The 15,796-nt window shown below is 42.3% G+C and overlaps 1 protein-coding gene across 9 annotated transcripts in view; it reads left to right on the top strand.

The window, feature by feature from the left end:
• Positions 1 to 15,796, top strand: part of BAZ2B (bromodomain adjacent to zinc finger domain 2B) — a 337,721-nt gene that overhangs the window by 62,429 nt on the left and 259,496 nt on the right. For 7 of the 9 annotated variants that reach the window (XM_075933451.1, XM_075933455.1, XM_075933459.1 and 4 more), the window contains one exon: positions 10,523 to 10,565. The exons of the other annotated variants lie outside the window; for them this stretch is intronic. The gene's annotated coding sequence lies outside the window, so the exon portion shown is untranslated. The remainder of the gene's footprint in view (positions 1 to 10,522; positions 10,566 to 15,796) is intronic. 9 annotated transcript variants of the gene reach the window in all.

Raw genomic sequence — 15,796 nt, 5'->3', positions numbered from 1 at the left:
ATTTGGTTGTTTTTCTATTACTGGTAATAGAGTTGTATGGGTGGGGAAAGTGTATTTCATTCTTTTAAAAAACATATAGTGAATTTAAAACTTCTGAGTTGACACATAAGTATCCTCACCCAGGAATTTATGCTTTGGGAAGTGTGCAACAACTTGTGTGGTGTGTGTTTTGGTAGGGTTTTTTTTGTAACTTTCTCTAGTTCATGGCACAAACTTAAGGCTGCGTGTCTGTTCTTCATGGAATATACCAACTACTAGGGCCTTTGATCTTCTGGTTTATTTTGTCATCACAAGCCTCCACATAGAAGTTCTGGCTTTTATTGGTTATAGCAGTTGAACCTTAATAAGCCAATCAATACAAACTAATGTATTAGCTAGAGGTGGTGCTGTCAACATGACATGCTTTCAGAAGAGTGATATCCAGAGTGAGTAGATGGGTTCTGAAGAGAGTAGCAGTTGCAGTTGGAACAATAGGTGGTGTCTGTTTCAGTTATTAACTGATGCATGTTGGCAGTGGAATTGTATGGGAGTTACGAAAATATCAGCAGTAGGCAATAGGCAGACTGGCAAAATGTACAAAACTGTCAGGAAGGTATGTGTAATATATCCATCCCTGAGGGCTGATCTACACTGAAAAGTTACATTGAAATAGCTATTGTTGCAGAGGTGTGAAACACCTCCATCACTCAGGGTGTGTCTAGATTACAGGGTTTTTTCAAAAAAATCTTCCCCTGCGTCCAGAGTGCCGCCATGTTCTTTCAAAATGAAATAGAAAGAACTTGGCTTTTTTTTCGACTGCGGTAAACCTCATTTTACGAGGAAGAACGCCTTTTTTCGAAAGTGCTCAGTCAAAAAAAGGCGTTCTTGACTGTAAACAGGGATTTTTTTTGAGAGAGAGAGAGAGAGAGAGAGAGCGCATCCAGACTGCCTGGGTGCTCTCTTCCGAAAAAACTGCTCACTTTTTCGAAAAGTGGTTGCAGTCTAGACGCTCTCTTTTGAAAGAGACTTGTAGTCTAGACATAGCCGCAGGGATAACCCAATTTGACCTTTATGCATAGGAGTGCTAGGTCAACAGATGAATTCTTCTGTTGGTTTAGCTATTGCTTCTTGAGGAGCTGGATCACTTGCAGTGATGGGAGAACTCTTGTTGCTGTAGTGAATGTCTACAGTGAAGCATTGTAACAAGGTAGTTGCAGCTGTGCTGGTATTGTATTAAAAAAAAAATTAGCCAGATCCTTTCTTATGGTATATTTTCTCTCACTAAGATCACTTACTTAAAGGATTATATATATCCCCCCTGCTTTCTGACCATCAGACTTCATTCTCTTTTCCCCTATTGGTAATGCCAACACTCTTCCCCCTTCCTCCCCCCCCCCCCCCCCGGTAGTCTTTATTACTTGTCTCTACTTGCCTTCTTGTTGAGAGGACTGTGACAGAAATCTTTAGTAGCACATAATTTTCCTCCTGTGGGTCCTAATTGAATGGGCTGGCCTTTCATGGTTGCAGCTGGCTTTGCTGTCATGCATTTTCTGCAGCTGAATGTACAACCCCTTGTGAGCATGAAGTCTGTATATTTAAAGACACTGAAAAAGCAAGTGGATTGTATTGCACTTTGACTCTTACAGTTAGAAGCAAGGAAGGGAATTGTACAGCACAGTATACAAGAGAATTGAGGGAAGTACAGGCAGTCCCCGACTTACGCGGATCCGACTTACGTCGGATCTGCACTTACGAACGGGGCTTTCTCGCCCCGGAGGTCGAGGTAGCGGATTGCTACCTGCGAGCTCCGGGGCGAGAAAGCCCCGTTCGTAAGCTGCTCCGGTGCCCCTGGTCTGCTGGAGACCGTCTCCAGCAGACCAGGGGCACCGGGCGGGTTCCTGCGCTTCTGAGGCTTTGCCAGAGCAAAGCCTCAGAAGCGCGGGAACCTGCCCGCTGCTGCCGCTTGAGTCCAGGTGCCTGTGGTCTGCTGGGGACGGTCCCCAGCAGACCACAGGCACCGGGACTGAAGCCACAGCCGCGGGGGGAGGGGGGGGGTTCCGCGCCTCTGCCACTTTGCCAGAGCAAAGCCTCAGAGGCGCAGCACCCCGCTGCCGCTGCTGCTCTGCTCCCCGTGTCCCTGGTCTGCTGGGGGGGGGGGCGCGGATAGTGTGCCCTCCCCCCCCCAGCAGACCAGGCTTTTGTTTTGGACCCTGGAGCAGAGCAGCTGGGGCGCTGCGGATTGGTCCTGCAGCGCTGCTCTGGGCACTACTGGACCAACCCTGCAGCACCCCAGCTGCTCTGCCCCAGGTCCTGATTCAGCCGCTGCTGGTCAGTTTCAGCAGTGGCTGAATCAGGACGCCTGGGGCAGAGCAGCTGGGGTGCTGCTGGGTTGCTCCAGTAGCGCCGAGGAGCGGTGCTACTGGAGCAACCCAGCAGCACCCCAGCTGCTCTGCCCCAGGCGTCCCCAAGTCAGCCGCTGCTGAAACTGACCAGCGCTGACTACAGGAAGCCCGAGGCAGAGTTGCTCTGCCCCAGGCTTCCTGGAATCAGCTGCTGATCAGTTTCAGCAGCAGCTGACTTGGGGAAGCTTGGGGTTCTTAAGTTGAATCTGTATGTAAGTCAGAACTGGCGGTCAGGTTCAGCAGCGGCTGAATCTGGACGCCAGTTCCGACTTACATACAGATTCAACTTAAGAACAAACCTACAGTCCCTATCTAACTGCCTGTAATGGTATGAAATGGAAAATTTATGCGGAATGTCCAGTATGTATTCCCAATAATTACATTTTATTAGGCCAAAGGATAGGGATGTGAACAAGTAGTTGAGTAGTTGACTATCTGATAAGGAAATGCTTATCGGATAGTCAACATGTTAGTTGACTAGTTGTTCCCCTCTGCCCTTGCTGTCTCTGTCTGAAAAAGGCAGCAAGGGGGGGGGGAGAGAGGAGGGGACGCTTCAAAGTGGCATCACTGTGTGGAGCCTGGGGTCTAGCCCCAGGCTCCACATGGTGTTGATGCTTTGAAGTACTGCATGCAGCCCAGGGTCAGCTGGGGAGTCCCCAGGCTGCATGCAGCATTCCAAAGCAGCAGTGCCGTGTAGAACCCGGGGTCAGCGAACCCGGGCAGCACTGCATGGAGCCCAGAGTTAGTGGAGGAATCCCCAGCTGACCCCGGGCTGCATGTGGCGCTGCCGCTTTGAAACGCCATGGAGGAGCACTGGGACAGTGGAGAAATTCCCCGCTGGTCACATGCTCCCTGCAGCACTTTTGCCTTTGAAGTATAGCAACTGCCCTGGGGCGGAGGCACCCTATCGACTAATCGGGCTATTCGATTAGTCAATTGAAATTTAACATCCCTACCAAAGGATAGTCTTTTAAAAGATGGTAGAAGTTGACCCCATTCCCTAGGCCTAGAGACATAGACAAAGCACCACAAATTGGAACATGTGAGAGAATCCTGTGTTAGCAGAGATTAGACAGTCTAGTAGATCTTTCTTATTAATTTGTAGTAATCCAGATAAAATGACTTTATGAAAAAACCCTGCCAGCCCACTTACTGAGTGTTTTATGCTTGCTTAATTTAGCCATGATCTAGGAGTTGTAGTACATGTACATTAGATATGTATTATTCCAAAGGTTAACATGTAATTACCTATAACATGTTTAATATTTAGATCCTTTCTAAGCTGAGTTCTAGTAACATTTCCTTGACTAGTTTGCATTTAGAATGCTAACGTAGTAATTGAAAATGACTTTATATCTCCTATTCCTCATCATAGAGAAATGCAAAATGCATTCATTAGTATTCTGAGGCTACAATACATTTCTTCAAACAAAGGGGGGGGATAAATTACATCAGTTTTGTCCAGTGAAATGTGTAATATTGGATTTTGACACTATCATCCACTTCTAATACTTTTTTTGCTCTTCTGGCAGTCCATATGGCACCAGGGTGCTTTGAAAGTACGGATAAGTATGGATGTGATAACACTTCTACCTGTGTAGTCTGCATGATGTTTCTAGTGTAAAATCTTGGTAATGCAAATGGTACCCACTACATAGCTGTGTCTCTCCATTGAGAGATCCCTCGTCCAGTCTAGTAATGGGGGGTACATTTTGATGTATTTTTATTACAATTTTGATACTCCAATTTTACCTCTTTGGAATATCTTAATTGTCCAGAACATGGTTGAGCTCCTCAAAGGAGACTAAGGCATCCAAGGCCCATTGAAATGTAAATTAGGTATTTCCATTATCCACCTCTGAAAATTTCAGTTTACATTGTTTAGTTGAATAATTGTTGCTGAAACAAAAGTCTCGGTAAAAAATGACATGTAACAAATATACAGAGTCTGCAAGCAGCAGTGAGCTGAATTAATGTATTTCTTTTACTTTTCATAAGTAATATCAAAATATATATAACATTCTTTTTTAGTATTTTGGAATTTTAAAGTCCCTTCTTTGCCATCATTTCTTGTCTAAAACTGTTGAATTTCCTCATTTATATAAAAATAAATTATTTTAGAAATAATGTGAAAGCGTCACATGAGTTTTCAGCTAATTGTGGGAAGAAATGTATTTCATAACCTGTTTTTAGAAAACATTTGCAAGAGTAATTCAATTTCTGTGTGTAACCTTTTAATGTGCAGTGTTTCTGAAAATAATTTGAAGCTCAAGGAAGTTATCAGTTTCTCAGCTAATATCAACTATTTTAAGTTGAATAGTTTATTCAAAAAGCAAAATATAGATATTTGTGTCTAGAGGTGGGGAACTATTTATTAAATGCCATTGGTTAGGATTAACAATATATTAAAGGAGCTCTCTGCAGCAACCAAATAAAGCTGTGAACAACAAAACCTTTAGTTTTTGGAAAGAGAATAACAAATCCCAGTAATATGAGACTGTTAATTAGATCCACTTTCCTTTGTAGATAAAAGAATGGACAACTAGTTTAGAATAACTTGATAACATGTTATTACAGATATGTTCAGCATATTAAGGAGAGAACCTAAATAATGTATAATGTTCTCTGGTCCTTACTTTAAAGAAATGACTATGAGTTTACCTGAGTAAAGACCTCAGGCTTTAGCCTTATATTGGACAATAAAATAGCCCATTCTGCCATCTCCCCCAAAACACACCTCCAAATAAACACACACACAAAAGTAGTTTATAAGGTTATTTTTTTCTCTTTCAAGAAAGGATGTCATCTGGTGCAAAGGATGCTTCTCAGACAGTTTTGAAATGGAGTCTGGGCGTAAAATGAGGAAGAATAAAACTTATTAAACTTAATATATACAGATATTTTACTTATTTTCAGTTTCTAATTCAAATAGCTTAGCATTTCTAACTTGTTGAGAGATGATGCTTCATATAGCTGTGATTAAGTGTATAATGCTGTACTTGTAATGAGGTAAATCATGGAAAATTACCCTGGTAAGTTTATCACCATTAAAGAAAATGAGGGAATTTTGTGGTGTCTTGTAACCATCCAGGAAATTGTAAACATATTAAAAGTCATTCCATGGAAATACTAGAATCAAAACAATAATCATTACAAGAGTGAGCTTATTTATTTCTTCAGAGAAATATTTTATAGTGGTAATAATCAAACCTGGCTATAAGGCATTGCCATTTTATAAAATTAGTCTCATTACACCATCTGGGACATGTGAGTTTTTTATTAAATGAGTGAAGCTGTTGACTCTGTTCATATTCATCAAACCAGGTGTATCTATAAAAAGGTTAACATTAAAAAAATCGGAGAGATGTACTTTGTTTTTACAGATGAATGTACTTTGAAAAGTGAATTAATGGTAACATAATAGCTAAGTAGTGTCTTTTTCCTCTAAAAGCGACGAGGAGTCCTGTAGACTATAGATGTATTGGAGCATAAGCTTTCGTATGTATGTTGTATGGTTTTCCAAGTCTTCAAAAATCTTAGTGTTTTTGTTTAAAATCTGGATTATTTGCAATGGATGTTGTTATAAAGGGGAAAGAATTGAACTCTAGTTTTATCCCAGACCCACGGAGTAGTATTTTCTAAAAGTTTTATATAATTGTTTTCGGGGGTTGGAAGGATGCAGGCACTTTTTAAAAATTTAATCCATGGTAACCTAGCGCTATATATACAAGCACAATTTTCTTGTTCAACAAAGACTCAGTATTTGCCTGGCTTAGAGCACCCAAGATTCACTACTGCTTTGGAGCTTCCTGGCTTGAAAATATCATCTAGTATTTGGAACCCTGATCACTAGGTGTGCATGAGCTATCTGACATAAGCATTTAAGACTTGTTTCTCCTTTGCACACATTTTTCAATGCTGGATGAGCTAGCAAATCAGTTTCTACTCCAGAATTATTTGCAGGAATGTTAACAGCATCTCTAGAGTCTGTAACAAAATCAGTAGTGAGTTGTGTGTGCATGGCTTCAGTTGAAAAATTTGACTCTAAAAATAAGGCTCAGTGCCTTAATATATTAAACAGGCTGTAAAGTGGGGTCATCTGAGTGAGATATTATTAATCTCTCTTTGAGATTTTCTTAACGCCTGCTGCAGCTCATCTTGTCCTACACCTCCAGCAAGGCCGTACAGATGTAACAGGGTTTCCCCTGCAGCTGTTACTCCCAACCACCAGGGGCTGTTGTGGTTTTGGCACTGATAGCAGCAAGTCTCTTCCTTACAGATTGTGCTCCCTATCTAGTGCCCAGCCAGAGCAGGAGAAAGCATATGGAAGGAGGCTGCAACTGGCTGAATTGGCGTGGAGGAGTGGGTGGCAGGGTCATCTTCATCGAGATCACGGTGTGACTGACGAGCTCTCCTGAACTCCTGTTCCTCCATTATGTTCTTTTACCAGCCTTTTTCTCCTTGAGCTGTTAGTTCCCGTTGCAGGCTCTGTTGGCCTGTGGGACTTGTTAGGCTCTCTTCAGTTTCAGGTCTTTTGTCGTGTAGGTAATCTCTGCTCATGGAAAACTGCTCCCTCTCTGAAGTATGTCAGGGTGAATCTAGTACAGTGCAGCGCACACTAGTATTTTGTCACTAGTTTTTGTATATGGATGTTGTCAGTAGCACATGACAAGATGGGGCTTATACTCATTTGCTTTAATCAGTGGGACTTAATGGCTATTCCCCTCTTGCCACCCTCTCTATCTCTCTAACCTCAAATGTTTTCCTGAGATTGATATTTCTGTGGGATATCTTAGGCCCTCATGCTGATACCACGTTAAATTCTATCCCATCTTGTGTTTACAACTGATATGCTGGTTACCTTTTCCAGACTCCTGGAAGAGCTCTGTGACGCTTGAAATGTTCCTTCTACCCACAGAAGTTAGTCCAATAAAATATATTACCTCACCTAAGTAGTCTCTACCCAATTCAGAATATTATTAGCAACGCCACTGGCACAGATCCTGTAGCATACGTGTGAGGACTGTGAAGATGAAATTGAGTAAGAGAATCTAAGCAGGCTACCAATGAGAGTGTTCTTGAATTACATTATCTTCAAAAACTCATCTAATGTAGGAAGAGAGAGTGAGTTTATCCAGATTAAAAGAAAAATATAGTTCATGTTCTATTTGGTAAACAGATTTGAGGAATCTCCAGGGTGCCAATCAGCCAGGAGAAAAATCATAGAATCAGAGAAGTGAAAGGGACCTCAAGAGATCAAGTCCAGTCCTTGCCCTCACGTCAGGACCAAGCTTTGTCTTGATCATCCCTGAAAGGTGTCTATCTAACCTGCTTTTAAATATTTCCAGTGATGGAGAGTTCACAACCTCTCTAGGCAAATTATTCTAGTGTTTAACCACCCTGACAGTTAGGAAGTTTTTCCTGATGTCCAACCTAAATCTCCCTTGCTACAATTTAAGCCCACTGCTTCTTGCCCTATCCTCAGATGCCAAGGAGAACAATTTTTCTCCTTCCTCCTTATAATACTTGAAAACCACTATCATTTCCCCTGTCAGTCTTCTCTTTTCTAAACTAAACAAGCCCAGTTCTTTCAGTCTTCCCTCATAGGTCATATTTTCTAGACCTTTAATAATTTTTGTTGCACTTCTCTGGACCTTCTCCAATTTCTCCACATCTTTCTTGAAAAGTGGTGCCCAGAACTGGACAATACTCAAATTGAGGCCTAATCAGCACTCAGTAGAGCAGAAGAATGACTTCTCATATCTTGCTTACAACACTCCTGTTAATGCAGCCCAGAATCATGTTTGCTTGATGCAACACTGTCACACTGTTGACTCATGTTTAACTTGTCCTCTATGACCCCTTAATCCCTTCCTGCAGTACTCCTTCCTATATAGTCACTTCCTATTCTGTATTTGTGAAACAGATTGTTCCTTCCTAGGGGGAGTACTTTGCATTTGTCCTTATTAAACTTTATGCTATTTACCTCAGACCATTTCTCTAGTTTGTCTAGATCATTTTGAATTTTGACCCTACACCTCCCATCTTGGTATAATCTGCAAATTTAATAATCTTACTCTCTATGCCGTCATCTAACTCTTAGGGCTCATCTAAATTACGCTAGTGTGTCAAAAGAGGATATGCAAATTCCAACGGAATATAATTGGAAAGTAATTTAGACATGGCTTTTTTCGGTGAACCCCTGCCCGCAAAAGCCGCTCGTCCTCCAAAAATGAGGTTTATACATTTTTTTTGATGGGGGGGGGGGGAGGAGGGAGGTTCGCTGAAAGTCGCATCTAAACTACTTTCACTTTCAAAAGCTCTGCTTTCGGAAGTGAGATCAGAAGAAGATATGCAAATTCTAATGGAATTTGGATATCCTGTTTCGATACTCTAGCGTAGTCTCAATGAGCCCCACGGCTTCTCTCAATTTTTCATAGTAATCTGATGTATGCTTTCTTATCTCCTCCCCTCTGTCCATTTTCTTTCCTCACCCAACCAGTTGTATTCTCCAACCTAGTCTGTTTTTCACGACACACTGTGTTTCTCCAGTTTGCTGTTTCTTGCCATTGTTTACAGTAGGCCACTCATCTTTCTGCTACCTATGCTGAAGCAGAATAAGGGGACTTGACCTTCCTTTCCTCAATCTGCTTGGCAGCAGAATTGGGAATGGAAAGTTTGTGATTGTGCAGCTTGTCCTCTGAGGTAAAAATTTGTTATTTTCCCCTATGGTGGTTCAGCAAAGGTTGATGATGGTAATTATAGAATGCTGTTTCTTATTGCCTTAATACAAGGGAGCAAAACATCAGTCACTTAAGAAAGCAAGTTGGTGGTATCACAATAACATCAGATTTACCTGATTTAAATGGAATGTAATAAGACATGTTTGGTGTTTCAGAGCAGCAGTTGGAGTTCCTGAAAGCCAACCATTGTAGCAAGAAAATATTTGCAAAACATTTTCTCAATCCCCAGACTCAGGGCGTTTAATTTTAAATTACAAATGATACAGCAGTTAGGCTGAAATTGTTACCCACATTGGTGACATTGCTTGGTAAAAGAAAATCTTATTCTAATTGTTGCACTTCTGTATGTGTGATATTTCTCCTACATTCTTCAGACTTTACACCTTTGTGAATGGGCTAGCTTCACACTGCTGTTGATGTATTGCAGAAGTACTTCTGCAGAATTCTGCAGGGGAAAAGGGCCTAATGATAAGATTTCCTTATTATCAAGGACTGTAGTATGACATTTCAGTAAAATTATAGGAGTATCTTTTTAACCAAATTGACACTTTTATTTAATGTAATTACGTACATTTTGTGATTTAAAATTATCCATGAATATCTTTTGAAAGGCATTCTCTTTCTGCCGACAGTCTTACATTTAAAAAAAAAAAAAAGTTTTTTGCAATGTTAAAAGGAGACTGTTATGGTCAAATTTGGCCCCACATTTAGATTTTGTAAATACTAATAAAAACTAGAACCAATAACATTCTTTCTAACATTTGAAAGAGAAACTGACTAAAATTTGAACATTAACTAAAGAAAACCTTTGGTAATCCATTTTCGTTATCCACATTGAAAAAATAATTAAACTGAATTTTCACTAGTCATACTATTTATTTGCATTTTTACAGTTTTAGAATTTAGATCCTTATTCTGCAGTTGAGATACTTGTGAGCTGCTCTGACTTCTCATTGTATGAGCTGACCCCTATGATACTTTAAAATATGGAGTGAAATCCTTGCCAATGGAAGACTATTGTAGACTTAAGTAGGGGATATAATTTCAACCACAGTTCTTTACAGAAGTGTTCCCTTTAAAAATGGCGATTACATAAAAAATACGCTTGTTCTGTGTGCTTTAGAATTTAACATAAGTGAACCTTACGTGTGTGTATGTATTGACTGAAAACAAAATGAATTTAAGCTGCAGTTGTGTAATATCTTTAAATGACTGTTGCTGCATATCAGTTTGTTTGAGATACTATCTGTGTTTTCAGAGCATTGTAAATATTTCCTAACATTGTTTTTGAGCATTTTAAATAATTCTGTTGAATTGAAATGTTTTATTTAGTCTGTAGAAAATTACTTGCTATGAGAGGATGATTCAGCTGATCATTAACTATATTTTCTGTTGCAGTTTGTAAATCAGTGATGTCCCAGAACTGACCACATTCATCACAGTAAGTGTGCAACATCAATTATCTTTCTGATAATGTTCTAAGAAGCATGAGTCATATTAGGGACCTGGGATAATGCTGTTTACAGTTTATCTACGTTTGAGTTGATGGTTGTATAATCATTCAAGTATAAGGCCAAATTCTGCTCATAAGTACCTTTACTGATGCTTGGGCTAAGCATATGGGCAATCCTCTCAATAGGACTAAAAGTCTAAAGGGCTTAAAAGTAGGCATGTGCTTATGTACTTATCTGAATAGGTTCCTAAATATTTAGTAACTGCATTGAAACTGAAATTGAAAGAATTTGTCTTGGATAATTGTCCATGATCATTCAAATCTACAATAAAATCTGAACTGCACAGTAGAACTTGAGTATGAACTCACCACAGCTATTCTTCACGCCTCTTACTTTTCACACACAAATGATGGCCCTTGTGATTTTCCAGCAAAGCTGTACCCTGAGAGTTATATTCAGATTTTGTATTATTATGGTTCACTTACTGTATTTGCAGTTCACAAAATTCATTAAATCACATTGCATATCATAGTCTGTAATACAAATTAGCGAAATAATTCAAATGACTGTTTTTTTTTTTTCAAAAGACTTATTTATTGAGAGAGCAGATCTGTTATTGTTCTACATGCCTAAAATTCAAAGGCACAATTAGGGATGAGAACGAGTAGTTGAGTACTCAACTACCTGATAAGCCTAAGCTTACTGAGTAGTCAAGTTGAGTACTCAACTATTCACTTTCTTCCATCCCTGTGTCCAAGGAATGCATCTACATTTCCAGAACAGTTTCCGAAAGAGCGGGCATGTTTTTTCGGCATCCCTGTATTCCTCATTGTATATGAGAGAAGGGATGTTCCAAAAGAGGAGGTTTTTCTGAAATTTGGCCCTGTGTAAATGGACCAAATTTCGGAAAAGCCTCATCTGGGAAAAAAAAAAAAGCTGAAAATAACCAATTTGCTAATCTTTTCCCAACTTTTCTTTGCAGTCTAGACATAGCCTAAGACATCCAAGTAATATTTTAACTGCTAAATCAATTGTAATAACTTAATTTTAATAACTTTGACATTTAAATTTTGTTTGAATAATGAATACTGATAGAACAATGGTGATATTTTGTTGCTTATTGATAATATATTTTCCTGCATTATAACAAGTCAGTTTATGGGATTAGCCCTAATGGAAGTGAAGAATTTTGCAGTTAGTTGAGTTTAATTTATTTTACGGATACCCGAAGCATACCTTTAAAAACTGCTTCCATCTGATTTTAATAGTTTGCTAGTAACTAAATAATCATGCATTGAAATAGTATGGGAGAATAAGTAAAAAAGTTAGTTTGTCTATTTATAGTTTCAAAGTTTATCTTCACTTTCTACTTGTGAGGAGCAGAAAATTACTTTCAGACAGAGATTTGAAATAACTTTATAATTTAATTGTAATTCCTTCAGCTTACTCATCCATTCATTTTCTGTCTCCAGTACATGAAGATAAAGATAGACATTTATTCTATACAGAAATATTTTAACACTGTGTGTCAAATGATAGTATGTTGACAAACAAGCAGGGATGTGAAAGGTTAACTGGTAAGCATCACCCTTAAAAGATGATGCTTACAGGTTCCAGTTAACTAGTAGCAAGTGGAACAGCTTCCTGCTCACTGAAGGATGCTGCTGCAGCCTTGCAGGACCCATGATAGACAGGAGTGCTCCAGCCTGGCCAGAACAGCTCCTGTCCACAGCAGGCTGGCTCTGGTACCCTCAGCTGCCCTGCCTTTAATCAGTTAACCAATTAAACACCACATTTAAGCAGTTAACCAATTAAGTGGGATTTTACAAGAACCTCTCTTGGGTGCCCAGGCTGTATTGTAAAATATTCAATCTTGTATTTTACTAGTGACCTTCATGTCTACATCCCAGAGGTGCTGTACAATCAGTAATGTTAAAACTAGAACTGGTAGGACAAAAAATTGCTAAAACAATCATTTTAAGAATGCTGACTAATAGAAATATTTTGAGTGTTAGATTTAAAGTCCCAAGAGTATTTTCTTAAACTGGCAATGTGTTCGACGGCAGAAAATGAAGGTATTAAAGGCTGTGTGTGTTATATCAAATAATATTTAGGAATGGTAAGACCACCGATATCTGTTGATTTCAATTAATGATCAGATTCATACGGAGAAAGCAGATCTAGTCAGTAGAAGGAATACGTTATTTAAAGGTTGAAAACCATTTTAGAGTGGCTACATTACTTAGCAGGCAGCAAGTGATGTGCTAGTGAAACAGGAGACAGATAATTTAACCTACTATATACCAATAAATTAGAAACAGCACCACTCCTCTCAGGTGTCCAGGAATGGAGTCTTTGTAGTTGGTTTCAGAGTCAAAGTCATATGGCTCTTTCAGAAGCTGGCACAGTTACCCCAATTGGCAGTATCCTTCCATGAATCTGGACCAATTTATCTCACCCATGGCATCACAATAGCAAGGAACTCCTGACATTCTTATGCCATGTAGCTTCATGCCCCTATGTGGTGCAATATGGGAGTCTTCGACTCTGACCACTCCAGGTGTGGTTGGTGTCCATACTTTCGCCAAATTGACACCATTTCGATATAGTTATCACAGATTCCTGGTTGGTGATTGCCTCTCTCAACTGAGCTAGACTCACTGGTAGTGAGCACAGGATTGCAACGATCAGTGTATCTCGTCACGGATATTTCAGTGATAGGATGGTGTGCTCACTTGGGTTCTATCAGAACTCAGGACTTTGGAAGAGCTTTCACTGCACATAGATGTCAAGGTGGTTGCTTGGCTTGCCAGGTGTTCCACCCCCATGTGGTGGGTAAGAATGTGTCTGTTACTTTTTGAGTGTTGCTCATGTCCATAATAGGTGTGCATGCTCGCTACACGCACCAGTGCCAGATGTTTTTCCCTTAGCTGTTGTTTCTCCCTGTTGTTAGTTTTTCAGTACTGAGTTAACCTGTAGTGTTGTGAAATTTAGTTGGTTCCCTTAAGGACCTAGCCTCAATCAGGGCATGCCCAGTTCTTCAGGTTTTAATCCTTGCAAATCCTGCAAATGTTCCATGGTGAGTCCCAAATCAGCAACAGGTACAAAATCTGTAAGTCTTTTAAGCCAGTCTTTTAAGAAGGACGGGGGCATTTGACTTACAGCGTTCTTCATGAATTCAGCTCTTAACTCCAACATTGGTGTGCTGCTCAGATTTGGCACTGGCCACCACCAGGTCAATGTGTGGTGGTCAGTTGAGATAGTTGACTAGTCAGTACCACTCCGTCGATCCGGCACCGGTCAAGAAATGGAGGAAGATGGCACAGGGACATTCACCAGATAGTGTAAAAGAGGAGACGAGATAGAAGAGCACAGATCCACATGGGGCGGCTCTCGGGCCCCGTGAGTTCAGTGGAAACTGACTCAGGCAGAGCAGAATACTTTGGCATGTTCTGTTACCCCTTCGCCCAACAGTGGAACTTTGAGTCACATCCAGGTGCCCTACATGCTTGAGGCCTTGCAAACTGCACAGGACATACTGTCATTGCCAGTACCCACATCCCAGTCCTCTGACTCCACACTTCAGGGAAAACCTGCACTAGTTATAGCGGCATCCCCTCAGGGAAGTGTCCAGATGTTTCAGGGAAGTGTCCAGAGGGTGCCTCTCATCAGCCCTCAATTACAGGGACCCTTCTAGAGATGGGCAGATCCTTCTGAGCCCCTTCGGGCTTTTGGGACCTCGGGTCACCCCAGTTTGGATTCATGGCTCTGATAGCCAGAAGTGAATTACCAGGAAAAATACTTGTTTTTCCTTTGTTACTGGGAAGCTATTGTTTTACATGGATTTATAATCTAGTAAATTAGTGAGCTGAAGAACATAAGTATCATCAGGGCTCGACAAATACACTTGCCCGTGGAGAGTAGATTTTACCAGCTGGCGAGTGCAGGGGCGGACTGGCCCGGTGGGCCATTGTGACTGGCTGGCTGAAGCCCGTACTACTGGTGGCGTGGCCCCATCCAATCTGCCAGCTGGCGGAGGAGCAAAGCACCGCTGAGGGGGGGGAAGTGCGGCGATTCCTGCCACTGGGGTGCATGCGTTAGTTCCTGCGCGAGGAGGCGGGGCGCGAGCCAGAGGGCGGGACGCTGGCAGGACGTGGCCCTGCCGATTTTAAAGGGCTGTGGCAGCTCAGCTCTGGCCACATGTCCCTGGGAGCTGGCTGCGGCGCACGGTGCAGCCAGGTCCCACCCCGCCCTGCCCCGCTGGCTCCAGTCCTGCCACGGCTCCAGCCCCCTCACCAGCGAGAGACCGCTCCTTGTCAACTGCCCAGCTCGCTGCGCTCCCTCGTGCCCCTTTGTCTCCACGCCGCCCCTGCTTCCCTGCACCCTGGACCGCCTGCTCTCCCTCTTCTTTACAACTCTCTAGCTCTGCTCTGCCTTTGCATCCCGCACCCTGCTCTCCCCATCCCTGCTCCCCCAGCTCTGTGCTGCCCATTCCTTGCACTGCTCCTAGACCCTGATCCCTCTGCCTCTCCCGTTCCCCGTGCCTCCACCACACGAAAAATATGGGGAAGGGGCTTGTGCGGAGGGGAGGGGAGGAGGTCAAGAGAAGACGACGACGAAAGGGGAAGGCACCAAGGGATAGGGATGCAGGAGAGACAAATCCCAGGGGGCCAAGTGCAGACAATGAGGAAAAGGGCAGGAGGGGAGGTGTCACTGGGAGGAGGGAACAGGGTGATGCTGGGAGAGGAGAGGGTAAGGGCACCGGGGACTAGAGGAGGGAGGAGGAGGTGCTGGGAGAAGGCTTGAAAGAAGGGGTAGGCATGAGGAAGGCAGTAAATGGAGCAAGGCATGTGTAAGGGCACAGAGGCATAAGGGGAACTGGGGCAGAGGATGGTGAGGGGGTGGGTATCAGGGAAAAAGAGGGCAAAGGGGATAGGGACAGTGAGGGAAGGGGGAGGCATCAGGAGGGTGCAGGTGCGAGGAGATTCTGGGGGTGAAGCAGAAGGGCAGACACCTGCAGGGGAGGGTCCAGCACCAGAGGAGAGAGGCAGGGCAGGTGTGTAGAAGGAGGTGTTAGGAGTGAGGATGAGGAGGGGCAGTTCACCTGATCAGAGTGGGGCTACTGGAGGAGTGGGCATGGGGGGGGGGAGAGAAGGGCTGGTGGAGGGGGGCAGGTCTCAGAAAGGCTGAGGGCAGTGAGAAGGGCAGGAGTCTGGAC

The sequence above is a fragment of the Pelodiscus sinensis genome, chromosome 7 (assembly GCF_049634645.1).
Source record: "Pelodiscus sinensis isolate JC-2024 chromosome 7, ASM4963464v1, whole genome shotgun sequence".
NCBI lineage: Eukaryota > Metazoa > Chordata > Testudines > Trionychidae > Pelodiscus > Pelodiscus sinensis.
Note: the sequence above shows the minus strand (reverse complement) of the source record. Positions and strands in the feature narration are given on the sequence as shown.